This window comes from Lepisosteus oculatus, unplaced genomic scaffold (assembly GCF_040954835.1).
Source record: "Lepisosteus oculatus isolate fLepOcu1 unplaced genomic scaffold, fLepOcu1.hap2 HAP2_SCAFFOLD_45, whole genome shotgun sequence".
In the NCBI taxonomy this organism is placed as follows: domain Eukaryota; kingdom Metazoa; phylum Chordata; class Actinopteri; order Semionotiformes; family Lepisosteidae; genus Lepisosteus; species Lepisosteus oculatus.
Genome location: NW_027167988.1, coordinates 1,739,949 through 1,766,840, shown reverse-complemented (window position 1 = coordinate 1,766,840; position 26,892 = coordinate 1,739,949). Strand labels below are relative to the sequence as shown.

Below are 26,892 nucleotides of genomic sequence, written 5' to 3'. Positions count from 1 at the left end.
GGAAGTGTCCGGCCGCAGGGGATCTTGGGACCTCGCTTTGCATAGCGGCTTCCCAGAGTGCGTCGTTTCCGGCACAGTGTGGCTGGGTGTTTTCCGACTTATCGCACGGATTGGGCACGGCCGCAAGCTGAGAGCCGCAGGCGATGAGCCCGGAGCTGAACGGGCCCCACTGGCTCGTTTGTAAGGCCAGGTGTATTGCCAACCATGACCGGCAGCGCAGAGGCTTTGAAGGCGGCCTGGGCTCCTGCAGCTGTGCAGCCACGCACTCTGGTTTCTCTTCATCTCGTACAAATCTTTTGCCTTTTACTAAAGATTTCCGTGGAGAGGAGCATGAATGAGTTCCATGCAATTTTTGTGCTTCCCTGCCTTCGGGTGGGGCGCAGCCTGGCTGGTCAAAGAGAGAAAACAATAACGCTCGCAATCGGTCTTGTTATGGCAATTGTGGCAGTCTGCTCCGCGAGTCCTCGGTCTCCGGCCGTCTGATTGGCGCTCTTTTCTTTGGGGGGTGGGAAGTGTCCGGCCGCAGGGGATCTTGGGACCTCGCTTTGCATAGCGGCTTCCCAGAGTGCGTCGTTTCCGGCACAGTGTGGCCGGGTGTTTTCCGAGTTATCGCACGGATTGGGCACGCTCGCAAGCCGTGAGCCGCAGGCGATGAGCCCCGAGCTGAACGGGCCCCACTGGCTCGTTTGTAAGATCTGCGGCAGATCGTATAAAGACGTTCAACTTTGTAACTACTGCACGCACAGGAAGCAGAATAAATTCCTCTTTCAAACTGTCAAAGGTTTGCTTTGCGAACGCTGCAGGACATCGCACAATCTGTTTTGAACGGGGACAAACGATTTCTTATGAGGCGCAGTAAATACAGACGTTTAAAAAGCTCCACTCATGCCGACGATGCAGCATGAAGAAGGGCAACCTAACGTTTGACAGACAAAAGCCGGGCGCCGCTACGAGCAATATGAAATCAAACTGACAGCACACGGCGTTTCGCGCTGACTCAAAAGTGATCTCGACAGACGCTGTTCTCTGCATAACGCTGAAAGAGCTAAAGAGTGTTTCTGTTGAGACGTAACAAGCTTGTTTCTTTCTACCATGATGTTACCATGACAAAATCTGTCTTTAAACACCTTGCTCAGTCTCTGACGAGACTGTCAAGAATTGCTTTCGCCGATTGTATTGCAAACCGGCGGAAGCGGGGTATTGGGAAAAGTTTTCAACTAGCAATAATCGCGCATCGGCTAAACCTCACAGGCTACGATACTGCCACTGCGCAAAGCTGACGGTTGCCAGGCAACCGCGTGGATCCTATGGAAATCGTTATCAATCGTCTCATGGCATGTCGTTGCTGTAACGCTTCATATTTGCGGCCTGACACTTCCCGCCCCCCAAAGAAAAGAGCACCAATCAGACAGGCGGAGACCGAGGACTCGCAGAGCAGACGGCCACAGTCGCAGTAGTAAGAGTGATTGTGAGCGGTTTTGTTTTCTCTCTTTGACCAGCCCAGCTGCGCCCCACCCGAAGGCAGGAAAGCACAAAAATTGTATGGAACTCATTCATGCTCCTCTTCATGGAAATCTTTAGTAAAAGGCAAAAGATTTGTACGAGATGAAGAGAAACCAGAGTGCGTGGCTGGACAGCTGCAGGAGCCCAGGCTGCCTTCAAGGCCTCTGCCCTGCCGGTCGTGGTTGGCAATGCACCTGGCCTTACAAACGAGCCAGTGGGGCCCGTTCAGCTCCGGGCTCATCGCCTGCGGCTCTCGGCTTACCTGGCAGGGGAGATACCTTGATCAGCCTGTAGTTGGAGTAGTTGGATTGTTTTCTTGTTTTGTGGAAGCAGTGTTTGTTTTGCAGTTTGAGATGGCAACCTTTGGATCCCGCAAGAATGCTGTACGTTTTGAGCTTTTGGATGACCTGTTCATGGATCGTATGCAGTTCAGCAGAAAAGTGTTACAGAAGGAACTTGGCTTTGAACCTCGGCACTTGGATTTCATCTTTGCTCTCCCAGGTCAGAAAGCATTTGAGGTTGTATTTGGTACCTATCCTCTGTTTGAACAATGCGTGGATGTGTTTGAGGCAAAAAGAGGGAAAGTTCCTGCACTTGAGAAGATCAACTTGCAGCCTCTGACACAGAGAGAGAGGAAAACGGTGCATGTTGTTATGTTCTCGGAACTGGCAAAGACGGAGGACATTCACACCTGGCTTAACCAGTACTGCACCGTCCACCATGGAACTGAGGTTAGAGATGTTGACGGTATAAAAACAGGAGCAAGGAAATTCGAGGTTCGCTTACTACCGGACAATGTAAATGGAGGCTTAAGGCACCTGCCCTCTACAATCCGGCTGGGCGCCTGCAATGGCTATGTTTTTTATGTGGGACAACCAAAGGTGTGTCGGCGCTGTGGTGCTGTGGGACACCTGGCATCTTCCTGCACTGTGAAATGCTGCAAGACCTGTGGCAAACAGGGACATTTAGCCTCTGACTGTTCAATGCTGCCAAAGTGCAATTTATGTGGCTCGGAAGGACACGTTTTTAAGAACTGCCCTCACGCCTACGCCAATAAACTCAAAATGAGAAAGGATGAGGCAGTGCTTGTTTCAGCCAAACCGGCCCGAAAAGCCAAAGCAAACAACAAGTCAAACAAAGAACCCTTGTTGGACAAAGAGTCTCAGCCTCCAGCCAGGATCAGTCCTGCTGTGGCTCCGGGGCCGGTGGAAGAGAAATCCACTACGCTCCCACAACCGCAGACTGCACCAGACAAGCACGAGGGTTTGAAAACCCCCGAGAACAGCGAGGACCCCTCCCCCACTCCTGCTCCTCAGAACGAGGGCCAGTGTGGGGCCCCCCGGTGGAGCGGGTCCAGCGACGATACCCAGGATTCAGCGGAGCTGCTTTTCTCAGACTCTGCAAGTGCTACAGATGCCCTCCTCTCCTCCATCCAGTCCATCACGGAGGATCTGCAACAGCTGGTGGGTGAGGGGGAAGAGGAGACTGGTGCATCGGCTGCACCCCTTTCCCCTCAGTGCTCCCAGGAGCTGGACTTGAGGAAAAGGAAAAATGACTCTGTTTTCTCCCCGGGCGAGGAGGAAGGAGAGAATGGCGATGGGGACAGCTGGAACCCCTCCACCCCTCCCTCTACCCCCTTCCTTGAAATGGACTCCGTGAATGCTTTTACTGCTGCCACCCTGATGAAGGCTCATTCAGAGGATGGCTGGCAGGAAATTGGTAAGAAGAAAAAGAAAAAGAAGAAGGTAACAGGTGAGACCGAAGAGAAATGTGTTTTGTAAAGACTGGTTCCACTTTCTTATGTAATATGGCTCTAAACATAATTTCTCTTAACACCAGAGGTATCAATGACGGAGTTAAATGTCAGTGTGTCTTTGATTACCTCCAGCAGAGAGAGGGAGATGTGTTGATGTTGCAGGAGTGTGCTTTAGCCTATCAAGAGAGGTATAAAAGCTTTGAAGATAGGTGGGATAAAGGGCCTTCTGTTTGGTCAGGGGACAATAACAACAGAGCCTCTGGCGTGGCCATTCTTTTCAAAGGATGGGCTTTCAAATTGAAAAGTATTCAGAGGGTCATAGATGGCAGGTTGCTGTGTGTGGATGTGGAATGGGGGACCGTTAACCTGCGGCTAATCAATGTGTATTGTCCTACTGACGTGGGAGGAAGGGTGGAGCTACTCAAGGCACTCTCTCCCCTATTGTTAAGTAGCACAGACGTGATAGTGGGAGGGGATTTTAATTGTATCTTAGAGCACAGAGACAGGCAGTCTAGCTCTCCGATAAAATTGGATTCCAGCTCACTGGCCCTGCAAAACTTAGTTCAAGACTTTAAACTCTCAGACACATATAGATGTATATATCCCACAACAGCAGGATATGCATGGTCAGGGAGGAATAGCAGCTCCAGAATTGACTATTGCTTTGTCTCAGAGAGAGTGAAAGTTGTTGGGGTCACTCTTCAGCCTGTCTTCTTCTCAGATCATCAGGCTTTAGGGTGTAGAGTGGAACTCCAGGGCGGGACTGTCTTTGGCCCAGGCCTCTGGAAACTCAACACAAAGCTGCTAGAGAACGAGGGGGTAGTATCCCGCTACAAGGAGAAACTATCACAGTGGCTGTCCTTGCAGTGTCTGTACGGGTCAGTAGGAGAGTGGTGGGAGGAGGTGAAGATGAGGACAAAGACCTTTTTCATGGCTGAGGGAAGGAAGGCTGCTGCCAGACGGAGAGGAGTGCTAGCCAGGAAACAGAGGCAGCTGCAGCGTCTCTACACGATGCTGCACAGTGGCTTCGATGTGCTCGAGGATATCACCCTTTTAAAAAAGGACATCCGGAGCATAGCCGAAGAAAGTAGTCGAGGAGTGCTGTTAAGAGGCAGAGTGCAGTTCTTGGAAGAAAATGAGAAGTGTACTCGCTTCTTTTTCAGGAAAGTGGTAGGCTCCAAGTCTGTCATGGAAAGTGTAGTTGATGAGGAGGGACGAGAGAGAACAGAGCCGAGTGCTATCCTCTCCTGCACCAAGGCCTTCTACTCAAGACTGTACAGCTCTACAGAGGTAAAGGATGAAGAAATTCATTTTTTTACCTCAAAGCTAGAAAACGTTTTGAGTGAAGAAGATAGGGAAGTACTTGAGAGGGATTTGACAGTAGAAGAGCTGAGACAGGCTATGGAGAGCTTACAGAAGGGGAAAACTCCAGGTGCTGACGGGCTCCCTAAAGAATTTTATTGCACCTTTTGGGATCTGCTTCAGGATCCGCTACTGGTCCTATTCGAGGAAAGCTATAAGACAGAATTGCTGCCTGACTCCTTAAGAGAAGGCACTATCTCTCTCTTGTTTAAGAAAGGAGCAAAAAATGACATAAAGAACTGGAGACCCCTCAGCCTGTTAGGCGTGGACACTAAGATCCTGTCCAAAGCCCTTTTCCTGCACCTACAAAATGTAGTGGCCTCACTGGTAGGGAAAGAACAGACTTGTGGGATAGCAGGACGCCTGATGAGCGACAACCTGGCCTTGTTGAGGGATGTCTGTCTGTACTCTGAGGATCGCTCCCTCCCTCTTTGCATTTTAGGTGTAGACCTAGAAAAGGCCTTTGACCGCCTAAACCGGCAGTACTTAACATCGGGACTTGAGCACATGAAGTTTGGCCCCATCATGAGAAAGTGGATTAACCTGCTGTACACAGGTAGCAACAGCAGAGTCATGGTTAATGGCAATAGATCACGCCCCTTTGAAGTCTGTTCAGGGGTGAGGCAGGGCTGCCCATTATCCCCCTTGTTATGCGTTTTGGCTATGGAGCCCTTAGCCTGTGCCTTGCGCCAGGATCAGGCCATTAATGGGATACCAGTGCCTGGAAGTGGGGGAGGAGAGGTAAAGACATCTCTATACATGGATGACGTCACCCTGCTCCTCTCTGACAATGCCTCAATTAGCAGAGCTCTGCAGTGCTGTGATCGTTTCTCTTTGGCTTCCTCCGCAAAAATTAACAAATCTAAGAGTGAGATTTTTTATCAGAACTGGAGGGAGCCAAAAGAAGGACATGATCTCAGGCTGCAAGAGAAGAGAATTAAGGTCCTGGGGGTGTATTTTGGAGAAGAGATGGGAACAGTAAATTGGCAGAACAAATTGCCAATCTTAAACAAAAAACTGATGCAATGGAAGGACCGAGACCTCACCATGACAGGGAAGGTGCTGGTCATCAAAGCCGAGCTCTTGCCTGTCTTGAATTTTCTGGCTTCTACCTTCCCAATCCCACACCGTGTTGCGGCGGTGATGAGGAGATTGATGTTTCAATTTCTATGGGGTGGGAAGCAGGAAAGACTCAGAAGGGAAATAATGTACAGGCCGCTACCCTCAGGGGGGAAGTCTGTCCCAGATATTGCTACGAAGCTGCTGTGCATTTTCCTGGCCTCTGTGCTGAGAGGCTTTGCAACAGCACCTGCAGCGCGTACCTGGACTTATTTTTCCAGGCTCTGGGTAGGTAGGGAGGTGTTCAGAGTGTGGGGTGTCAGACCCAAGCTGGACGTCCCACTCTCTGACACATGCCCTGCAATTTATGGGACAGTTAAAAGTTTTCTAAGATCTCACCCAATTGGCCATATTCCCCTCCGAGATGTCAGCGTCCAAAAACTGGAAGATTTCGTTGCACCCCAGAACAATAGGCAGACCCATGTGGGCATTTTAACATCAGCCCAAACAAGGAAGGTGTGGAAACACACATCCTCTAAGTTTCTGTGCAACATTCACAGAGATTTAGCCTGGAGTGTCGTCCACCAGTGCTTACCGGTACGAACTTTCTTGTACCGTAGGGGCCTCACCCCCAGCCCTCGCTGCGTTAGGGTGGGCTGCGGCGAGGAGGAGACTGTATCCCATCTCCTGTGGTCCTGCTTTTTTGCTAAGGCCTTCTGGGCACAGTTTGAAGATTGGTTGCTGGCTCTCTCGCCCCAATTTACCCTGACCGCTGCTTTTGTCATATACGGCATCTCTCCTGTCAAACTTCCTCCTGACGTGTTTGACAGGATCTGGGCCGTGGTGAACAGTGGGAAAGTTGCCCTGTGGAGAGTGAGGAACATGGGGCTGTTCAAAGGCATCGAGATCCCAGTCAAGGCAGCAGGTAGCCTGGCCCTGTTCATCACCCGAGAGAACTATTACCTCAGAGATCTGTGGAGAGAAGGGAGGGAGGAAGCAGAAAATCTGTGGGAAATAGAGAGCATAGGTCAATATCTCAAGAAACTGTGAAAAACATTATCAAGTTTAAGTAAAGAATGTGATTTGCACCAGAAAAAAAGAAAATTGTTGCTATGTAACTGTTACCATGTCAAAATGTAATGAGATGTGATCATATATACTGTTTTAAGTATGTATATGAATGTAAAGCTTTCTGATTTGTGATGTCCTGTATTTTTTTGTGAAAAGAAAATAAAGTTCTTAAAAATCGAAATCGGTTCACCCAGGGCGAGGCTCGGCCATTGCACTCCGGCTGTGCTGACCCCTGCGAATTCCCCAAATGTGGGAATCTCGACTGCATAATTTCTGGTAGTGGGGGACTGCGTTCGCGCTCTCCCCTGATGTGCTTGGTCCAAAATCAGATACGGGAGGGTTAGGACACCACGAGCTGCGTGGCTGCGGAAGGATCCCGGTTCGAAAGGAGTCGACGCCGCTGCTGGTTCTCGCTGGCTTTTAGTTAGGGGTCCGGAGAAGCATCTCAAGCTAGTTCCACTACTCCTTCCGGACGTTCATTCCCTTTTCAAAGTCAGTCGTTTTGCTATAGTCTGCGTTCTTTAGGCTGATTATCGAGGTTAGCCTTTATTTGGTCATGGGGGGCCTCGGTACTGTATGCTGAGTCTAAAGACAGTTTCACCCGTTTTCTGATTGCTCGGTTCTGTACCAGTGCAGACATGTCAAACAGTGAATGGCTGTTCCTCTATTGTATCCGTGCTCAATGAATGAAATCGGTAACAAATGAATATATGTCTAGTTATACGAAAAACGAGTGGTTTATCGACTCATCTTCATTTGCAGATTTAGAGGCAGCTTCGATATTCGTTTTACAGACGGGTTTTTTTTTTGGAATATGGGTCACACACATGCCACAGCAACAAAACATCTCTAGAGATGAGGCTATAGATCACCTTTCCATCCTGCAGGTTTTCCTCCCAAAGCCTACGGCACCAACGGTGACCCCTGCTGGCCGGGAGAGCAAAAGCTTACAGCACCTGGTATTCCCAGGCAGTCTCCCATCCAAGTACTAACCAGGCCCGACACTGCTTAGCTTCCGAGATCAGACGAGATCGGGCGTGTTCAGGGTGGTGTGGCCATAAGCGAAAGCCCCGGCGCCTGACTCGCTACTTGAAGCTGTGTGTGGCGGGGGTTCCGTGCCCCCCGAGCGGGACTGAAGGATCGTTCGTGTGCAACTCTTTGGAAAGGAGCTGCTTTCCAAATCGCATTGCATGCCTGGATGTTGGCGAATGCGCTCCCTTGTGTTGGCTCGTCCCGCACTGGAGGAGGACAAACAATCTGCACGGAGGAGCACCAGGCAAGTCTTCACCAGACAAAAACCTCCAGTGCACAGCACTCTGGAAACATTTCGGGGCTTTCGCGTGTTTATTTCAGCACGTAAAGCGCACCGGTCCAACACGTCGGCCGGGCGCGCGGCGCCTCCGCCCTCTTGTGGCCTTGCGGCGTCAGAGCAAGAGGCTCCTTCTCGCTGCCCTTCCGCTGTGTTGCAGGGCCCCGAGAGGGAACCCGGAGCGCGCACTTTGTGGGGGGCGGGGGACCGCGTTCGCGCTCTGCCCCCGGTCTCTTGCGCGAGTACTAAATCTCACGGACAGGGGGGCCTCGTCATTGATTGTTACAGGTGAGACGGGGATTAGGAGGAGACCCCGACTGATGGGTAAAGGGGAGCACTAACACCAGAGGGACACCCCCGGCGTCTCTTTTTGAGAGACGCCCTGGGGTTTCCTAATGGCCAAGGAGGGTCGGGACCTCGGTTTGACGCCTCCCCCGAAGGACGGCGCCTGTTTGTGCAGCAGAGTGTCGCCATCAGGAGGCTGGGGCGTAAGAGAGCCACACAGCCCGCAGGGTGAGCGCTCCCTACTGGTCCCAGTCACACCTCTTGCAGGAGCAGCAGCAACCGGAGCTTTTCCGGGGTGGAATCTCCCATCCGGGTGCCGGCCAGGCTCACACCTGCTGGGCTGCCCCGGGGGTGAGCCCAGTCGAGAGTCGCAGGGCCAGATCTAGTCACCGGGGAGAAACGATACAAGTGAAGGATTGCTCGGCTCTCGGCACTTGAAAAGACCGACAAATGTCTCGTTCCCGCCGGAGCTGAATGTACCCGCATGTGTGGTGTCGTCTTCTTCCCCCGCCCCGCTGTGTTTGCTGTATTGTCTCTGAAGCCGCCCCCCCCGAGACGAGACGGGCTGTTCCTGTGCCCCAATTAACACTTTACAGGTGCCATTCCCCGGCATTGTGGCCATTGTCGGTGCTCACATGCGATAAGATAAGGCGGAGGAGAGCGGGGCATGCCCAGCGGCAGACATTCAAGGAGGGGGCAGTGCGAGGTGAGGTGAGGTGCGACACGCCGGAGCCCCGACGCAGCTAATGCGGAGCACTTGTTGGACTGGCATCGAAAGGACGTGTGCGCACGGAGCGAGCCTTCCCTGCGGCGGAGCGCGGGAACTTTCTCCCCCCCTCCCGCTGCAGGAGTTGTGTGCACTGCAGCGGTGCCGAGAGAAAAGCACAGAAGGCAGCAGGCTCTGGAGAACAGGTAAGAGACGGAGCCTTGTGGGCAGGCAAGCAGGCCCGTTTTTTGGAAATTGCTGAAAAGGTTTGTTCGGTGTGTGGCAGGCGCACGTCGCGAGCTTGCGTGGCGATCTGCCGGTCTGGAGTTATGCAAATGAGGCCGAATTGCATCCCGGGACATGCTGCGAATGCGCAACGGCGACTGCAGATGTGTAGGAAACGGCGCGCTCGTTTTCTCTTTTTGCCCACACTTTTGAGTGTTAGTGTGGCGTGTGAGTGTGTGAAAGAGTGGGCCCAGCAGGAGGCGGTGGCGTGCGGGGCGAGGAGGTGGCCTAGGCTGCGCGATTTGTGCTGTGGGTGCGGGCCGCTTGCAGGGGCCTGTTTAACTCATACTTACCTGGCAGGGGAGATACCTTGATCAAGAAGGAGGTTCACCCAGGGCGAGGCTCGGCCATTGCACTCCGGCTGTGCTGACCCCTGCGAATTCCCCAAATGTGGGAATCTCGACTGCATAATTTCTGGTAGTGGGGGACTGCGTTCGCGCTCTCCCCTGATGTGCTTGGTCCAAAATCAGATACAGGAAGGTTAGGACACCACGAGCTGCGTGGCTGCGGAAGGATCCCGGTTCGACAGGAGTGAACGCCGCTGCTGGTTCTCGCTGGCTTTTAGTTAGGGGTCCGGAGAAGCATCTCAAGCTAGTTCCACTACTCCTTCCGGACGTTCATTCCCTTTTCAAAGTCAGTCGTTTTGCTGTAGTCTGCGTTCTTTAGGCTGATTATCGAGGTTAGCCTTTATTTGGTCATGGGGGGCCTCGGTACTGTATGCTGAGTCTAAAGACAGTTTCACCCGTTTTCTGATTGCTCGGTTCTGTACCAGTGCAGACATGTCAAACAGTGAATGGCTGTACCTCTATTGTATCCGTGCTCAATGAATGAAATCGGTAACAAATGAATATATGTCTAGTTATACGAAAAACGAGTGGTTTATCGACTCATCTTCATTTGCAGATTTAGAGGCAGCTTCGATATTCGTTTTACAGACGGGTTTTTTTTTTGGAATATGGGTCACACACATGCCACAGCAACAAAACATCTCTAGAGATGAGGCTATAGATCACCTTTCCATCCTGCAGGTTTTCCTCCCAAAGCCTACGGCACCAACGGCGACCCCTGCTGGCCGGGAGAGCAAAAGCTTACAGCACCTGGTATTCCCAGGCAGTCTCCCATCCAAGTACTAACCAGGCCCGACGCTGCTTAGCTTCCGAGATCAGACGAGATCGGGCGTGTTCAGGGTGGTGTGGCTGAAAGCAAAAGCCCCGGCGCCTGACTCGCTACTTGAAGCTGTGTGTGGCGGGGGTTCCGTGCCCCCCGAGCGGGACTGAAGGATCGTTCGTGTGCAACTCTTTGGAAAGGAGCTGCTTTCCAAATCGCATTGCGTGCCTGGATGTTGGCGAATGCGCTCCCTTGTGTTGGCTCGTCCCGCACTGGAGGAGGACAAACAATCTGCACGGAGGAGCACCAGGCAAGTCTTCACCAGACAAAAACCTCCAGTGCACAGCACTCTGGAAACATTTCGGGGCTTTCGTGTGTTTATTTCAGCACGTAAAGCGCACCGGTCCAACACGTCGGCCGGGCGCGCGGCGCCTCCGCCCTCTTGTGGCCTTGCGGCATCAGAGCAAGAGGCTCCTTCTCGCTGCCCTTCCGCTGTGTTGCAGGGCCCCGAGAGGGAACCCGGAGCGCGCACTTTGTGGGGGGCGGGGGACCGCGTTCGCGCTCTGCCCCCGGTCTCTTGCGCGAGTACTAAATCTCACGGACAGGGGGGCCTCGTCATTGATTGTTACAGGTGAGACGGGGATTAGGAGGAGACCCCGACTGATGGGTAAAGGGGAGCACTAACACCAGAGGGACACCCACGGCGTCTCTTTTTGAGAGACGCCCTGGGGTTTCCTAATGGCCAAGGAGGGTCGGGACCTCGGTTTGACGCCTCCCCCGAAGGACGGCGCCTGTTTGTGCAGCAGAGTGTCGCCATCAGGAGGCTGGGGCGTAAGAGAGCCACACAGCCCGCAGGGTGAGCGCTCCCTACTGGTCCCAGTCACACCTCTTGCAGGAGCAGCAGCCACCGGAGCTTTTCCGGGGTGGAATCTCCCATCCGGGTGCCGGCCAGGCTCACACCTGCTGGGCTGCCCCGGGGGTGAGCCCAGTCGAGAGTCGCAGGGCCAGATCTAGTCACCGGGGAGAAACGATGCAAGTGAAGGATTGCTCGGCTCTCGGCACTTGAAAAGACCGACAAATGTCTCGTTCCCACCGGAGCTGAATGTACCCGCATGTGTGGTGTCGTCTTCTTCCCCCGCCCCGCTGTGTTTGCTGTATTGTCTCTGAAGCCGGCCCCCCCGAGACGAGACGGGCTGTTCCTGTGCCCCAATTAACACTTTACAGGTGCCATTCCCCGGCATTGTGGCCATTGTCGGTGCTCACACGCGATAAGATAAGGCGGAGGAGAGCGGGGCATGCCCAGCGGCAGACATTCAAGGAGGGGGCAGTGCGAGGTGAGGTGAGGTGCGACACGCCGGAGCCCCGACGCAGCTAATGCGGAGCACTTGTTGGACTGGCATCGAAAGGACGTGTGCGCACGGAGCGAGCCTTCCCTGCGGCGGAGCGCGGGAACTTTCTCCCCCCCTCCCGCTGCAGGAGTTGTGTGCGCTGCAGCGGTGCCGAGAGAAAAGCACAGAAGGCAGCAGGCTCTGGAGAGCAGGTAAGAGACGGAGCCTTGTGGGCAGGCGAGCAGGCCCGTTTTTTGGAAATTGCTGAAAAGGTTTGTTCGGTGTGTGGCAGGCGCACGTCGCGAGCTTGCGTGGCGATCTGCCGGTCTGGAGTTATGCAAATGAGGCCGAATTGCATCCCGGGACATGCTGCGAATGCGCAACGGCGACTGCAGATGTGTAGGAAACGGCGCGCTCGTTTTCTCGTTTTGCCCACACTTTTGAGTGTTAGTGTGGCGTGTGAGTGTGTGAAAGAGTGGGCCCAGCAGGAGGCGGTGGCGTGCGGGGCGAGGAGGTGGCCTAGGCTGCGCGATTTGTGCTGTGGGTGCGGGCCGCTTGCAGGGGCCTGTTTAACTCATACTTACCTGGCAGGGGAGATACCTTGATCAAGAAGGAGGTTCACCCAGGGCGAGGCTCGGCCATTGCACTCCGGCTGTGCTGACCCCTGCGAATTCCCCAAATGTGGGAATCTCGACTGCATAATTTCTGGTAGTGGGGGACTGCGTTCGCGCTCTACCCTGATGTGCTTGGTCCAAAATCAGATGCAGGAAGGTTAGGACACCACGAGCTGCGTGGCTGCGGAAGGATCCCGGTTCGACAGGAGTGGACGCCACTGCTGGTTCTCGCTGGCTTTTAGTTAGGGGTCCGGAGAAGCATCTCAAGCTAGTTCCACTACTCCTTCCGGACGTTCATTCCCTTTTCAAAGTCAGTCGTTTTGCTGTAGTCTGCGTTCTTTAGGCTGATTATCGAGGTTAGCCTTTATTTGGTCATGGGGGGCCTCGGTACTGTATGCTGAGTCTAAAGACAGTTTCACCCGTTTTCTGATTGCTCGGTTCTGTACCAGTGCAGACATGTCAAACAGTGAATGGCTGTACCTCTATTGTATCCGTGCTCAATGAATGAAATCGGTAACAAATGAATATATGTCTAGTTATACGAAAAACGAGTGGTTTATCGACTCATCTTCATTTGCAGATTTAGAGGCAGCTTCGATATTCGTTTTACAGACGGGTTTTTTTTTTGGAATATGGGTCACACACATGCCACAGCAACAAAACATCTCTAGAGATGAGGCTATAGATCACCTTTCCATCCTGCAGGTTTTCCTCCCAAAGCCTATGGCACCAACGGCGACCCCTGCTGGCCGGGAGAGCAAAAGCTTACAGCACCTGGTATTCCCAGGCAGTCTCCCATCCAAGTACTAACCAGGCCCGACGCTGCTTAGCTTCCGAGATCAGACGAGATCGGGCGTGTTCAGGGTGGTGTGGCCGTAAGCGAAAGCCCGGCCGCCTGACTCGCTACTTGAAGCTGTGTGTGGTGGGGGTTCCGTGCTCCCCGAGCGGGACTGAAGGATCGTTCGTGTGCCACTCTTTGGAAAGGAGCTGCTTTCCAAATCGCATTGCGTGCCTGGATGTTGGCGAATGCGCTCCCTTGTGTTGGCTCGTCCTGCACTGGAGGAGGACAAACAATCTGCACGGAGGGGCACCAGACAAGTCTTCACCAGACAAAAACCTCCAGTGCACAGCACTCTGGAAACATTTCGGGGCTTTCGCGTGTTTATTTCAGCACGTAAAGCGCACCGGTCCAACACGTCGGCCGGGCGCGCGGCGCCTCCGCCCTCTTGTGGCCTTGCGGCGTCAGAGCAAGAGGCTCCTTCTCGCTGCCCTTCCGCTGTGTTGCAGGGCCCCGAGAGGGAACCCGGAGCGCGCACTTTGTGGGGGGCGGGGGACCGCGTTCGCGCTCTGCCCCCGGTCTCTTGCGCGAGTACTAAATCTCACGGACAGGGGGGCCTCGTCATTGATTGTTACAGGTGAGACGGGGATTAGGAGGAGACCCCGACTGATGGGTAAAGGGGAGCACTAACACCAGAGGGACACCCACGGCGTCTCTTTTTGAGAGACGCCCTGGGGTTTCCTAATGGCCAAGGAGGGTCGGGACCTCGGTTTGACGCCTCCCCCGAAGGACGGCGCCTGTTTGTGCAGCAGAGTGTCGCCATCAGGAGGCTGGAGCGTAAGAGAGCCACACAGCCCGCAGGGTGAGCGCTCCCTACTGGTCCCAGTCACACCTCTTGCAGGAGCAGCAGCAACCGGAGCTTTTCCGGGGTGGAATCTCCCATCCGGGTGCCGGCCAGGCTCACACCTGCTGGGCTGCCCCGGGGGTGAGCCCAGTCGAGAGTCGCAGGGCCAGATCTAGTCACCGGGGAGAAACGATACAAGTGAAGGATTGCTCGGCTCTCGGCACTTGAAAAGACCGACAAATGTCTCGTTCCCGCCGGAGCTGAATGTACCCGCATGTGTGGTGTCGTCTTCTTCCCCCGCATCGCTGTGTTTGCTGTATTGTCTCTGAAGCCGGCCCCCCCGAGACGAGACGGGCTGTTCCTGTGCCCCAATTAACACTTTACAGGTGCCATTCCCCGGCATTGTGGCCATTGTCGGTGCTCACACGCGATAAGATAAGGCGGAGGAGAGCGGGGCATGCCCAGCGGCAGACATTCAAGGAGGGGGCAGTGCGAGGTGAGGTGAGGTGCGACACGCCGGAGCCCCGACGCAGCTAATGCGGAGCACTTGTTGGACTGGCATCGAAAGGACGTGTGCGCACGGAGCGAGCCTTCCCTGCGGCGGAGCGCGGGAACTTTCTCCCCCCCTCCCGCTGCAGGAGTTGTGTGCGCTGCAGCGGTGCCGAGAGAAAAGCACAGAAGGCAGCAGGCTCTGGAGAGCAGGTAAGAGACGGAGCCTTGTGGGCAGGCGAGCAGGCCCGTTTTTTGGAAATTGCTGAAAAGGTTTGTTCGGTGTGTGGCAGGCGCACGTCGCGAGCTTGCGTGGCGATCTGCCGGTCTGGAGTTATGCAAATGAGGCCGAATTGCATCCCGGGACATGCTGCGAATGCGCAACGGCGACTGCAGATGTGTAGGAAACGGCGCGCTCGTTTTCTCGTTTTGCCCACACTTTTGAGTGTTAGTGTGGCGTGTGAGTGTGTGAAAGAGTGGGCCCAGCAGGAGGCGGTGGCGTGCGGGGCGAGGAGGTGGCCTAGGCTGCGCGATTTGTGCTGTGGGTGCGGGCCGCTTGCAGGGGCCTGTTTAACTCATACTTACCTGGCAGGGGAGATACCTTGATCAAGAAGGAGGTTCACCCAGGGCGAGGCTCGGCCATTGCACTCCGGCTGTGTTGACCCCTGCGAATTCCCCAAATGTGGGAATCTCGACTGCATAATTTCTAGAAGTGGGGGACTGCGTTCTCGCTCTCCCCTGATGTGCTTGGTCCAAAATCAGATACGGGAGGCTTAGGACACCACGAGCTGCGTGGCTGCGGAAGGATCCCGGTTCGACAGGAGTGGACGCCGCTGCTGGTTCTCGCTGGCTTTTAGTTAGGGGTCCGGAGAAGCATCTCAAGCTAGTTCCACTACTCCTTCCGGACGTTCATTCCCTTTTCAAAGTCAGTCATTTTGCTGTAGTCTGCGTTCTTTAGGCTGATTATCGAGGTTAGCCTTTATTTGGTCATGGGGGGCCTCGGTACTGTATGCTGAGTCTAAAGACAGTTTCACCCGTTTTCTGATTGCTCGGTTCTGTACCAGTGCAGACATGTCAAACAGTGAATGGCTGTACCTCTACTGTATCCGTGCTCAATGAATGAAATCGGTAACAAATGAATATATGTCTAGTTATACGAAAAACGAGTGGTTTATCGACTCATCTTCATTTGCAGATTTAGAGGCAGCTTCGATATTCGTTTTACAGACGGGTTTTTTTTTTGGAATATGGGTCACACACATGCCACAGCAACAAAACATCTCTAGAGATGAGGCTATAGATCACCTTTCCATCCTGCAGGTTTTCCTCCCAAAGCCTACGGCACCAACGGCGACCCCTGCTGGCCGGGAGAGCAAAAGCTTACAGCACCTGGTATTCCCAGGCAGTCTCCCATCCAAGTACTAACCAGGCCCGACGCTGCTTAGCTTCCGAGATCAGACGAGATCGGGCGTGTTCAGGGTGGTGTGGCTGAAAGCGAAAGCCCCAGCGCCTGACTCGCTACTTGAAGCTGTGTGTGGCGGGGGTTCCGTGCCCCCCGAGCGGGACTGAAGGATCGTTCGTGTGCAACTCTTTGGAAAGGAGCTGCTTTCCAAATCGCATTGCGTGCCTGGATGTTGGCGAATGCGCTCCCTTGTGTTGACTCGTCCCGCACTGGAGGAGGACAAACAATCTGCACGGAGGAGCACCAGGCAAGTCTTCACCAGACAAAAACCTCCAGTGCACAGCACTCTGGAAACATTTCGGGGCTTTCGTGTGTTTATTTCAGCACGTAAAGCGCACCGGTCCAACACGTCGGCCGGGCGCGCGGCGCCTCCGCCCTCTTGTGGCCTTGCGGCATCAGAGCAAGAGGCTCCTTCTCGCTGCCCTTCCGCTGTGTTGCAGGGCCCCGAGAGGGAACCCGGAGCGCGCACTTTGTGGGGGGCGGGGGACCGCGTTCGCGCTCTGCCCCCGGTCTCTTGCGCGAGTACTAAATCTCACGGACAGGGGGGCCTCGTCATTGATTGTTACAGGTGAGACGGGGATTAGGAGGAGACCCCGACTGATGGGTAAAGGGGAGCACTAACACCAGAGGGACACCCCCGGCGTCTCTTTTTGAGAGACGCCCTGGGGTTTCCTAATGGCCAAGGAGGGTCGGGACCTCGGTTTGACGCCTCCCCCGAAGGACGGCGCCTGTTTGTGCAGCAGAGTGTCGCCATCAGGAGGCTGGAGCGTAAGAGAGCCACACAGCCCGCAGGGTGAGCGCTCCCTACTGGTCCCAGTCACACCTCTTGCAGGAGCAGCAGCAACCGGAGCTTTTCCGGGGTGGAATCTCCCATCCGGGTGCCGGCCAGGCTCACACCTGCTGGGCTGCCCCGGGGGTGAGCCCAGTCGAGAGTCGCAGGGCCAGATCTAGTCACCGGGGAGAAACGATACAAGTGAAGGATTGCTCGGCTCTCGTCACTTGAAAAGACCGACAAATGTCTCGTTCCCGCCGGAGCTGAATGTACCCGCATGTGTGGTGTCGTCTTCTTCCCCCGCCCCGCTGTGTTTGCTGTATTGTCTCTGAAGCCGGCCCCCCCGAGACGAGACGGGCTGTTCCTGTGCCCCAATTAACACTTTACAGGTGCCATTCCCCGGCATTGTGGCCATTGTCGGTGCTCACACGCGATAAGATAAGGCGGAGGAGAGCGGGGCATGCCCAGCGGCAGACATTCAAGGAGGGGGCAGTGCGAGGTGAGGTGAGGTGCGACACGCCGGAGCCCCGACGCAGCTAATGCGGAGCACTTGTTGGACTGGCATCGAAAGGACGTGTGCGCACGGAGCGAGCCTTCCCTGCGGCGGAGCGCGGGAACTTTCTCCCCCCCTCCCGCTGCAGGAGTTGTGTGCGCTGCAGCGGTGCCGAGAGAAAAGCACAGAAGGCAGCAGGCTCTGGAGAGCAGGTAAGAGACGGAGCCTTGTGGGCAGGCGAGCAGGCCCGTTTTTTGGAAATTGCTGAAAAGGTTTGTTCGGTGTGTGGCAGGCGCACGTCGCGAGCTTGCGTGGCGATCTGCCGGTCTGGAGTTATGCAAATGAGGCCGAATTGCATCCCGGGACATGCTGCGAATGCGCAACGGCGACTGCAGATGTGTAGGAAACGGCGCGCTCGTTTTCTCGTTTTGCCCACACTTTTGAGTGTTAGTGTGGCGTGTGAGTGTGTGAAAGAGTGGGCCCAGCAGGAGGCGGTGGCGTGCGGGGCGAGGAGGTGGCCTAGGCTGCGCGATTTGTGCTGTGGGTGCGGGCCGCTTGCAGGGGCCTGTTTAACTCATACTTACCTGGCAGGGGAGATACCTTGATCAGCCTGTAGGTGGAGTAGTTGGATTGTTTTTCTTTTGTTGGAAGCAGTGTTCGATTTGCGGTTTTTGAAATGGCAACCTTTGGATCCCGTAAGAATGCTGTACGTTTTGAGCTCTTGGATGACCTCTTCATGGATCGTATGCAGTTCAGCAGAAAAGTGTTACAGAAGGAACTTGGCTTTGAACCTCGGCACTTGGATTTCATCTTCGCTCTCCCAGGTCAGAAAGCATTTGAGGTTGTATTTGCTACCTATCCTCTGTTTGAACAATGCGTGGATGTGTTTGAGGCAAAAAGAGGGAAAGTTCCTGCACTTGAGAAGATCAACTTGCAGCCTCTGACACAGAGAGAGAGGAAAACGGTGCATGTTGTTATGTTCTCGGAACTGGCAAAGACGGAGGACATTCACACCTGGCTTAACCAGTACTGCACCGTCCACCATGGAACTGAGGTTAGAGATGTTGATGGTATAAAAACAGGAGCAAGGAAATTCGAGGTTCGCTTGCTACCGGACAGCGTAAATGGAGGCTTAAGGCACCTGCCCTCTACAATCCGGCTGGGCGCCTGCAATGGCTATGTGTTTTATGTGGGACAACCAAAGGTGTGTCGGCGCTGTGGTGCTGTGGGACACCTGGCATCGTCCTGCACTGTGAAATGCTGCAAGACCTGTGGCAAACAGGGACATTTAGCCTCTGACTGTTCAATGCTGCCAAAGTGCAATTTATGTGGCTCGGAAGGACACGTTTTTAAGAACTGCCCTCACGCCTACGCCAATAAACTCAAAATGAGAAAGGATGAGGCAGTGCTTGTTTCAGCCAAACCGGCCCGAAAATCCAAAGCAAACAACAAGTCAAACAAAGAACCCTTGTTGGACAAAGACTCTCAGCCTCCAGCCAGGATCAGTCCTGCTGTGGCTCCGGGGCTGGTGGAAGAGAAATCCACTACGCCCCCACAACCGCAGACTGCACCAGACAAGCACGAGGGTTTGAAAACCCCCGAGAACAGCGAGGACCCCTCCCCCACTCCTGCTCCTCAGAACGAGGGCCAGTGTGGGGCCCCCCGGTGGAGCGGGTCCAGCGAGGATACCCAGGATTCAGCGGAGCTGCTTTTCTCAGACTCTGCAAGTGCTACAGATGCCCTCCTCTCCTCCATCCAGTCCATCACGGAGGATCTGCAGCAGCTGGTGGGTGAGGGGGAAGAGGAGACTGGTGCATCGGCTGCACCCCTTTCCCCTCAGTGCTCCCAGGAGCTGGACTTGAGGAAAAGAAAAAATGACTCTGTTTTCTCCCCGAGCGAGGAGGAAGGAGAGCATGGCGATGGGGACAGCTGGAACCTCTCCACCCCTCCCTCTACCCCCTTCCTTGAAATGGACTCTGTGAACGCTTTTACTGCTGCCACCCTGATGAAGGCTCATTCAGAGGATGGCTGGCAGGAAATTGGTAAGAAGAAAAAGAAAAAGAAAAAGGTAACAGGTGAGACCGAAGAGAAATGTGTTTTGTAAAGACTGGTTCCACTTTCTTATGTAATATGGCTCTTAACATAATTTCTCTTAACACAAGAGGTATCAATGACAGAGTTAAATGCCAGTCTGTCTTTGATTACCTCCAGCAGAGAGAGGGAGATGTGTTGATGTTGCAGGAGTGTGCTTTAGCCTATCAAGAGAGGTATAAAAGTTTTGAAGATAGGTGGGATAAAGGGCCTTCTGTTTGGTCAGGGGACAATAACAACAGAGCCTCTGGCGTGGCCATTCTTTTCAAAGGATGGGCATTCAAATTGAAAAGTATTCAGAGGGTCATAGATGGCAGGTTGCTGTGTGTGGATGTGGAATGGGGGACCGTTAACCTGCGGCTAATCAATGTGTATTGCCCTACTGACGTAGGAGGAAGGGTGGAGCTACTCAAGGCACTCTCCCCCCTATTGTTATGCAGCACAGACGTGATAGTGGGAGGGGATTTTAATTGTATCTTAGAGCACACAGACAGGCAGTCTAGCTCGCCGATAAAATTGGATTCCAGCTCACTGGCCCTGCAAAACTTAGTTCAAGACTTTAAACTCTCAGACACATATAGATGTATATATCCCACAACAGCAGGATATACATGGTCAGGGAGGAATAGCAGCTCCAGAATTGACTATTGCTTTGTCTCAGAGAGAGTGAAAGTTGTTGGGGTCACTCTTCAGCCTGTCTTCTTCTCAGATCATCAGGCTTTAGGGTGTAGAGTGGAACTCCAGGGCGGGACTGTCTTTGGCCCAGGCCTCTGGAAACTCAACACAAAGCTGCTAGAGAACGAGGGGGTAGTATCCCGCTACAAGGAGAAACTATCACAGTGGCTGTCCTTGCAGTGTCTGTACGGGTCAGTAGGAGAGTGGTGGGAGGAGGTGAAGGTGAGGACAAAGGCCTTTTTCATGGCTGAGGGAAGGAAGGCTGCTGCCAGACGGAGAGGAGTGCTAGCCAGGAAACAGAGGCAGCTGCAGCGTCTCTACACGATGCTGCACAGTGGCTTCGATGTGCTCGAGGATATCGCCCTTTTAAAAAAGGACATCCGGAGCATAGCCGAAGAAAGTAGTCGAGGAGTGCTGTTAAGAAGCAGAGTGCAGTTCTTGGAAGAAAATGAGAAGTGTACTCGCTTCTTTTTCAGGAAAGTGGTAGGCTCCAAGACTGTCATGGAAAGTGTAGTTGATGAGGAGGGACGAGAGAGAACAGAGCCGAGTGCTATCCTCTCCTGCACCGAGGCCTTCTACTCAAGACTGTACAGCTCTACAGAGGTAAAGGATGAAGATATTCATTTTTTTACCTCAAAGCTAGAAAACATTTTGAGTGAAGAAGATAGGGAAGTACTTGAGAGGGATTTGACAGTAGAAGAGCTGAGACAGGCTATGGAGAGCTTACAGAAGGGGAAAACTCCGGGTGCTGACGGGCTCCCTAAAGAATTTTATTGCACCTTTTGGGATCTGCTTCAGGATCCGCTACTGCTCCTATTCGAGGAAAGCTACAAGACAGAATTGCTGCCTGACTCCTTAAGAGAAGGCACTATCTCTCTCTTGTTTAAGAAAGGAGCAAAAAATGACATAAAGAACTGGAGACCCCTCAGCCTGTTAGGCGTGGACACTAAGATCCTGTCCAAAGCCCTTTTCCTGCGCCTACAAAATGTAGTGGCCTCACTGGTAGGGAAAGAACAGACTTGTGGGATAGCAGGACGCCTGATGAGCGACAACCTGGCCTTGTTGAGGGATGTCTGTCTGTACTCTGAGGATCGCTCCCTCCCTCTGTGCATTTTAGGTGTAGACCTAGAAAAGGCCTTTGACCGCCTAAACCGGCAGTACTTAACATCGGTACTTGAGCACATGAAGTTTGGCCCCATCATGAGAAAGTGGATTAACCTGCTGTACACAGGTAGCAACAGCAGAGTCATGGTTAATGGCAATAGATCACGCACCTTTGAAGTCTGTTCAGGGGTGAGGCAGGGCTGCCCATTATCCCCCTTGTTATTCGTTTTGGCTATGGAGCCCTTAGCCTGTGCCTTGCGCCAGGATCAGGCCATTAATGGGATACCAGTGCCTGGAAGTGGGGGAGGAGAGGTAAAGACGTCTCTATACATGGATGACGTCACCCTGCTCCTCTCTGACAATGCCTCAATTAGCAGAGCTCTGCAGTGCTGTGATCGGTTCTCTTTGGCTTCCTCCGCAAAAATTAACACATCTAAGAGTGAGATTTTTTATCAGAACTGGAGGGAGCCAAAAGAAGGACATGATCTCAGGCTGCAAGAGAAGAGAATTAAGGTCCTGGGGGTGTATTTTGGAGAAGAGATGGGAACAGTAAATTGGCAGAACAAATTGCCAATCTTAAACAAAAAACTGATGCAATGGAAGGACCGAGACCTCACCATGACAGGGAAGGTGCTGGTCATCAAAGCCGAGCTCTTGCCTGTCTTGAATTTTCTGGCTTCTACCTTCCCAATCCCACACCGTGTTGCGGCGGTGCTGAGGAGATTGATGTTTCAATTTCTATGGGGTGGGAAGCAGGAAAGACTCAGAAGGGAAATAATGTACAGGCCGCTACCCTCAGGGGGGAAGTCTGTCCCAGATATTGCTACGAAGCTGCTGTGCATTTTCCTGGCCTCTGTGCTGAGAGGCTTTGCAACAGCACCTGCAGCGCGTACCTGGACTTATTTTTCCAGGCTCTGGGTAGGTAGGGAGGTGTTCAGAGTGTGGGGTGTCAGACCCAAGCTGGACGTCCCACTCTCTGACACATGCCCTGCAATTTATGGGACAGTTAAAAGTTTTCTAAGATCTCACCCAATTGGCCATATTCCCCTCCGAGATGTCAGCGTCCAAAAACTGGAAGATTTCGTAGCACCCCAGAACAATAGGCAGACCCCTGTGGGCATTTTAACATCAGCCCAAACAAGGAAGGTGTGGAAACACACATCCTCTAAATTTCTGTGCAACATTCACAGAGATTTAGCCTGGAGTGTCGTCCACCAGTGCTTACCGGTACGAACTTTCTTGTACCGTAGGGGCCTCACCCCCAGCCCTCGCTGCGTTAGGGTGGGCTGCGGCGAGGAGGAGACTGTGACCCATCTCCTGTGGTCCTGCTTTTTTGCTAAGGCCTTCTGGGCACAGTTTGAAGATTGGTTGCAGGCTCTCTCGCCCCAATTTACCCTGACCGCTGCTTTCATCATATACGGCATCTCTCCTGTCAAACTTCCTCCTGACGTGTTTGACAGGATCTGGGCCGTGGTGAACAGTGGGAAAGACGCCCTGTGGAGAGTGAGGAACATGGGGCTGTTCAAAGGCATCGAGGTCCCAGTCAAGGCAGCAGGTAGCCTGGCGCTGTTCATCACCCGAGAGAACTATTACCTCAGAGATCTGTGGAGAGAAGGGAGGGAGGAAGCAGAAAATCTGTGGGAAATAGAGGGAATTGGACAGTATCTCAAGAAACTGTGAAAAACATTATCATGTTTAAATAAAGAATGTGATTTGCACCAGAAAAAAAGAAAATTGTTGCTATGTAACTGTTACCGTGTCAAAATGTAATGAGATGTGATCATATATACTGTTTTAAGTATGTATATTAATGTAAAGCTTTCTGATTTGTGATTTCCTGTATTTTTTTGTGAAAAGAAAATAAAGTTCTTAAAAATCGAAATCGGTTCACCCAGGGCGAGGCTCGGCCATTGCACTCCGGCTGTGCTGACCCCTGCGAATTCCCCAAATGTGGGAATCTCGACTGCATAATATCTGGTAGTGGGGGACTGCGTTCGCGCTCTACCCTGATGTGCTTGGTCCAAAATCAGATACAGGAAGGTTAGGACACCACGAGCTGCGTGGCTGCGGAAGGATCCCGGTTCGACAGGAGTGGACGCCGCTGCTGGTTCTCGCTGGCTTTTAGTTAGGGGTCCGGAGAAGCATCTCAAGCTAGTTCCACTACTCCTTCCGGACGTTCATTCCCTTTTCAAAGTCAGTCGTTTTGCTGTAGTCTGCGTTCTTTAGGCTGATTATCGAGGTTAGCCTTTATTTGGTCATGGGGGGCCTCGGTACTGTATGCTGAGTCTAAAGACAGTTTCACCCGTTTTCTGATTGCTCGGTTCTGTACCAGTGCAGACATGTCAAACAGTGAATGGCTGTACCTCTATTGTATCCGTGCTCAATGAATGAAATCGGTAACAAATGAATATATGTCTAGTTATACGAAAAACGAGTGGTTTATCGACTCATCTTCATTTGCAGATTTAGAGGCAGCTTCGATATTCGTTTTACAGACGGGTTTTTTTTTTGGAATATGGGTCACACACATGCCACAGCAACAAAACATCTCTAGAGATGAGGCTATAGATCACCTTTCCATCCTGCAGGTTTTCCTCCCAAAGCCTACGGCACCAACGGCGACCCCTGCTGGCCGGGAGAGCAAAAGCTTACAGCACCTGGTATTCCCAGGCAGTCTCCCATCCAAGTACTAACCAGGCCCGACGCTGCTTAGCTTCCGAGATCAGACGAGATCGGGCGTGTTCAGGGTGGTGTGGCTGAAAGCAAAAGCCCCGGCGCCTGACTCGCTACTTGAAGCTGTGTGTGGCGGGGGTTCCGTGCCCCCCGAGCGGGACTGAAGGATCGTTCGTGTGCAACTCTTTGGAAAGGAGCTGCTTTCCAAATCGCATTGCGTGCCTGGATGTTGGCGAATGCGCTCCCTTGTGTTGGCTCGTCCCGCACTGGAGGAGGACAAACAATCTGCACGGAGGAGCACCAGGCAAGTCTTCACCAGACAAAAACCTCCAGTGCACAGCACTCTGGAAACATTTCGGGGCTTTCGTGTGTTTATTTCAGCACGTAAAGCGCACCGGTCCAACACGTCGGCCGGGCGCGCGGCGCCTCCGCCCTCTTGTGGCCTTGCGGCATCAGAGCAAGAGGCTCCTTCTCGCTGCCCTTCCGCTGTGTTGCAGGGCCCCGAGAGGGAACCCGGAGCGCGCACTTTGTGGGGGGCGGGGGACCGCGTTCGCGCTCTGCCCCCGGTCTCTTGCGCGAGTACTAAATCTCACGGACAGGGGGGCCTCGTCATTGATTGTTACAGGTGAGACGGGGATTAGGAGGAGACCCCGACTGATGGGTAAAGGGGAGCACTAACACCAGAGGGACACCCACGGCGTCTCTTTTTGAGCCCAGTCGAGAGTCGCAGGGCCAGATCTAGTCACCGGGGAGAAACGATGCAAGTGAAGGATTGCTCGGCTCTCGGCACTTGAAAAGACCGACAAATGTCTCGTTCCCGCCGGAGCTGAATGTACCCGCATGTGTGGTGTCGTCTTCTTCCCCCGCCCCGCTGTGTTTGCTGTATTGTCTCTGAAGCCGGCCCCCCCGAGACGAGACGGGCTGTTCCTGTGCCCCAATTAACACTTTACAGGTGCCATTCCCCGGCATTGTGGCCATTGTCGGTGCTCACACGCGATAAGATAAGGCGGAGGAGAGCGGGGCATGCCCAGCGGCAGACATTCAAGGAGGGGGCAGTGCGAGGTGAGGTGAGGTGCGACACGCCGGAGCCCCGACGCAGCTAATGCGGAGCACTTGTTGGACTGGCATCGAAAGGACGTGTGCGCACGGAGCGAGCCTTCCCTGCGGCGGAGCGCGGGAACTTTCTCCCCCCCTCCCGCTGCAGGAGTTGTGTGCGCTGCAGCGGTGCCGAGAGAAAAGCACAGAAGGCAGCAGGCTCTGGAGAGCAGGTAAGAGACGGAGCCTTGTGGGCAGGCGAGCAGGCCCGTTTTTTGGAAATTGCTGAAAAGGTTTGTTCGGTGTGTGGCAGGCGCACGTCGCGAGCTTGCGTGGCGATCTGCCGGTCTGGAGTTATGCAAATGAGGCCGAATTGCATCCCGGGACATGCTGCGAATGCGCAACGGCGACTGCAGATGTGTAGGAAACGGCGCGCTCGTTTTCTCGTTTTGCCCACACTTTTGAGTGTTAGTGTGGCGTGTGAGTGTGTGAAAGAGTGGGCCCAGCAGGAGGCGGTGGCGTGCGGGGCGAGGAGGTGGCCTAGGCTGCGCGATTTGTGCTGTGGGTGCGGGCCGCTTGCAGGGGCCTGTTTAACTCATACTTACCTGGCAGGGGAGATACTTTGATCAAGAAGGAGGTTCATACTTACCTGGCAGGGGAGATACCTTGATCAGCCTGTAGGTGGAGTAGTTGGATTGTTTTTCTTTTGTTGGAAGCAGTGTCCGATTTGCGGTTTTTGAAATGGCAACCTTTGGATCCCGTAAGAATGCTGTACGTTTTGAGCTCTTGGATGACCTCTTCATGGATCGTATGCAGTTCAGCAGAAAAGTGTTACAGAAGGAACTTGGCTTTGAACCTCGGCACTTGGATTTCATCTTCGCTCTCCCAGGTCAGAAAGCATTTGAGGTTGTATTTGCTACCTATCCTCTGTTTGAACAATGCGTGGATGTGTTTGAGGCAAAAAGAGGCAAAGTTCCTGCACTTGAGAAGATCAACTTGCAGCCTCTGACACAGAGAGAGAGGAAAACGGTGCATGTTGTTATGTTCTCGGAACTGGCAAAGACGGAGGACATTCACACCTGGCTTAACCAGTACTGCACCGTCCACCATGGAACTGAGGTTAGAGATGTTGATGGTATAAAAACAGGAGCAAGGAAATTCGAGGTTCGCTTGCTACCGGACAGCGTAAATGGAGGCTTAAGGCACCTGCCCTCTACAATCCGGCTGGGCGCCTGCAATGGCTATGTGTTTTATGTGGGACAACCAAAGGTGTGTCGGCGCTGTGGTGCTGTGGGACACCTGGCATCGTCCTGCACTGTGAAATGCTGCAAGACCTGTGGCAAACAGGGACATTTAGCCTCTGACTGTTCAATGCTGCCAAAGTGCAATTTATGTGGCTCGGAAGGACACGTTTTTAAGAACTGCCCTCACGCCTACGCCAATAAACTCAAAATGAGAAAGGATGAGGCAGTGCTTGTTTCAGCCAAACCGGCCCGAAAATCCAAAGCAAACAACAAGTCAAACAAAGAACCCTTGTTGGACAAAGACTCTCAGCCTCCAGCCAGGATCAGTCCTGCTGTGGCTCCGGGGCTGGTGGAAGAGAAATCCACTACGCCCCCACAACCGCAGACTGCACCAGACAAGCACGAGGGTTTGAAAACCCCCGAGAACAGCGAGGACCCCTCCCCCACTCCTGCTCCTCAGAACGAGGGCCAGTGTGGGGCCCCCCGGTGGAGCGGGTCCAGCGAGGATACCCAGGATTCAGCGGAGCTGCTTTTCTCAGACTCTGCAAGTGCTACAGATGCCCTCCTCTCCTCCATCCAGTCCATCACGGAGGATCTGCAGCAGCTGGTGGGTGAGGGGGAAGAGGAGACTGGTGCATCGGCTGCACCCCTTTCCCCTCAGTGCTCCCAGGAGCTGGACTTGAGGAAAAGAAAAAATGACTCTGTTTTCTCCCCGAGCGAGGAGGAAGGAGAGCATGGCGATGGGGACAGCTGGAACCTCTCCACCCCTCCCTCTACCCCCTTCCTTGAAATGGACTCTGTGAACGCTTTTACTGCTGCCACCCTGATGAAGGCTCATTCAGAGGAT

General features: G+C 53.6%; 13 non-coding genes across 13 annotated transcripts; 6 read left to right on the top strand and 7 right to left on the bottom strand.

Annotated features, from left to right (window-relative positions):
* Positions 1 to 262: 262 nt before the first annotated feature.
* LOC138229529 (U5 spliceosomal RNA) lies at positions 263 to 379 on the top strand. The gene has a single exon (XR_011185939.1). It is a non-coding gene; the product is annotated as a U5 spliceosomal RNA (small nuclear RNA).
* Positions 380 to 1,136: 757 nt separating this feature from the next.
* On the bottom strand, positions 1,137 to 1,278 carry LOC138229493 (U4 spliceosomal RNA). The gene has a single exon (XR_011185904.1). It is a non-coding gene; the product is annotated as a U4 spliceosomal RNA (small nuclear RNA).
* A 230-nt stretch (positions 1,279 to 1,508) lies between these two features.
* On the bottom strand, positions 1,509 to 1,625 carry LOC138229561 (U5 spliceosomal RNA). The gene has a single exon (XR_011185971.1). It is a non-coding gene; the product is annotated as a U5 spliceosomal RNA (small nuclear RNA).
* Positions 1,626 to 6,889: 5,264 nt separating this feature from the next.
* LOC138229421 (U1 spliceosomal RNA) lies at positions 6,890 to 7,059 on the top strand. Its single transcript, XR_011185838.1, has one exon. It is a non-coding gene; the product is annotated as a U1 spliceosomal RNA (small nuclear RNA).
* A 636-nt stretch (positions 7,060 to 7,695) lies between these two features.
* Positions 7,696 to 7,814, bottom strand: LOC138229537 (5S ribosomal RNA). Its single transcript, XR_011185947.1, has one exon. It is a non-coding gene; the product is annotated as a 5S ribosomal RNA (ribosomal RNA).
* Positions 7,815 to 9,621: 1,807 nt separating this feature from the next.
* LOC138229376 (U1 spliceosomal RNA) lies at positions 9,622 to 9,785 on the top strand. The gene has a single exon (XR_011185796.1). It is a non-coding gene; the product is annotated as a U1 spliceosomal RNA (small nuclear RNA).
* A 636-nt stretch (positions 9,786 to 10,421) lies between these two features.
* On the bottom strand, positions 10,422 to 10,540 carry LOC138229607 (5S ribosomal RNA). Its single transcript, XR_011186017.1, has one exon. It is a non-coding gene; the product is annotated as a 5S ribosomal RNA (ribosomal RNA).
* Positions 10,541 to 12,347: 1,807 nt separating this feature from the next.
* Positions 12,348 to 12,511, top strand: LOC138229394 (U1 spliceosomal RNA). Its single transcript, XR_011185814.1, has one exon. It is a non-coding gene; the product is annotated as a U1 spliceosomal RNA (small nuclear RNA).
* Positions 12,512 to 13,147: 636 nt separating this feature from the next.
* On the bottom strand, positions 13,148 to 13,266 carry LOC138229470 (5S ribosomal RNA). The gene has a single exon (XR_011185881.1). It is a non-coding gene; the product is annotated as a 5S ribosomal RNA (ribosomal RNA).
* Positions 13,267 to 15,073: 1,807 nt separating this feature from the next.
* On the top strand, positions 15,074 to 15,237 carry LOC138229398 (U1 spliceosomal RNA). The gene has a single exon (XR_011185818.1). It is a non-coding gene; the product is annotated as a U1 spliceosomal RNA (small nuclear RNA).
* Positions 15,238 to 15,873: 636 nt separating this feature from the next.
* LOC138229606 (5S ribosomal RNA) lies at positions 15,874 to 15,992 on the bottom strand. Its single transcript, XR_011186016.1, has one exon. It is a non-coding gene; the product is annotated as a 5S ribosomal RNA (ribosomal RNA).
* A 6,940-nt stretch (positions 15,993 to 22,932) lies between these two features.
* Positions 22,933 to 23,102, top strand: LOC138229434 (U1 spliceosomal RNA). Its single transcript, XR_011185849.1, has one exon. It is a non-coding gene; the product is annotated as a U1 spliceosomal RNA (small nuclear RNA).
* Positions 23,103 to 23,738: 636 nt separating this feature from the next.
* LOC138229605 (5S ribosomal RNA) lies at positions 23,739 to 23,857 on the bottom strand. The gene has a single exon (XR_011186015.1). It is a non-coding gene; the product is annotated as a 5S ribosomal RNA (ribosomal RNA).
* Positions 23,858 to 26,892: the final 3,035 nt, after the last annotated feature.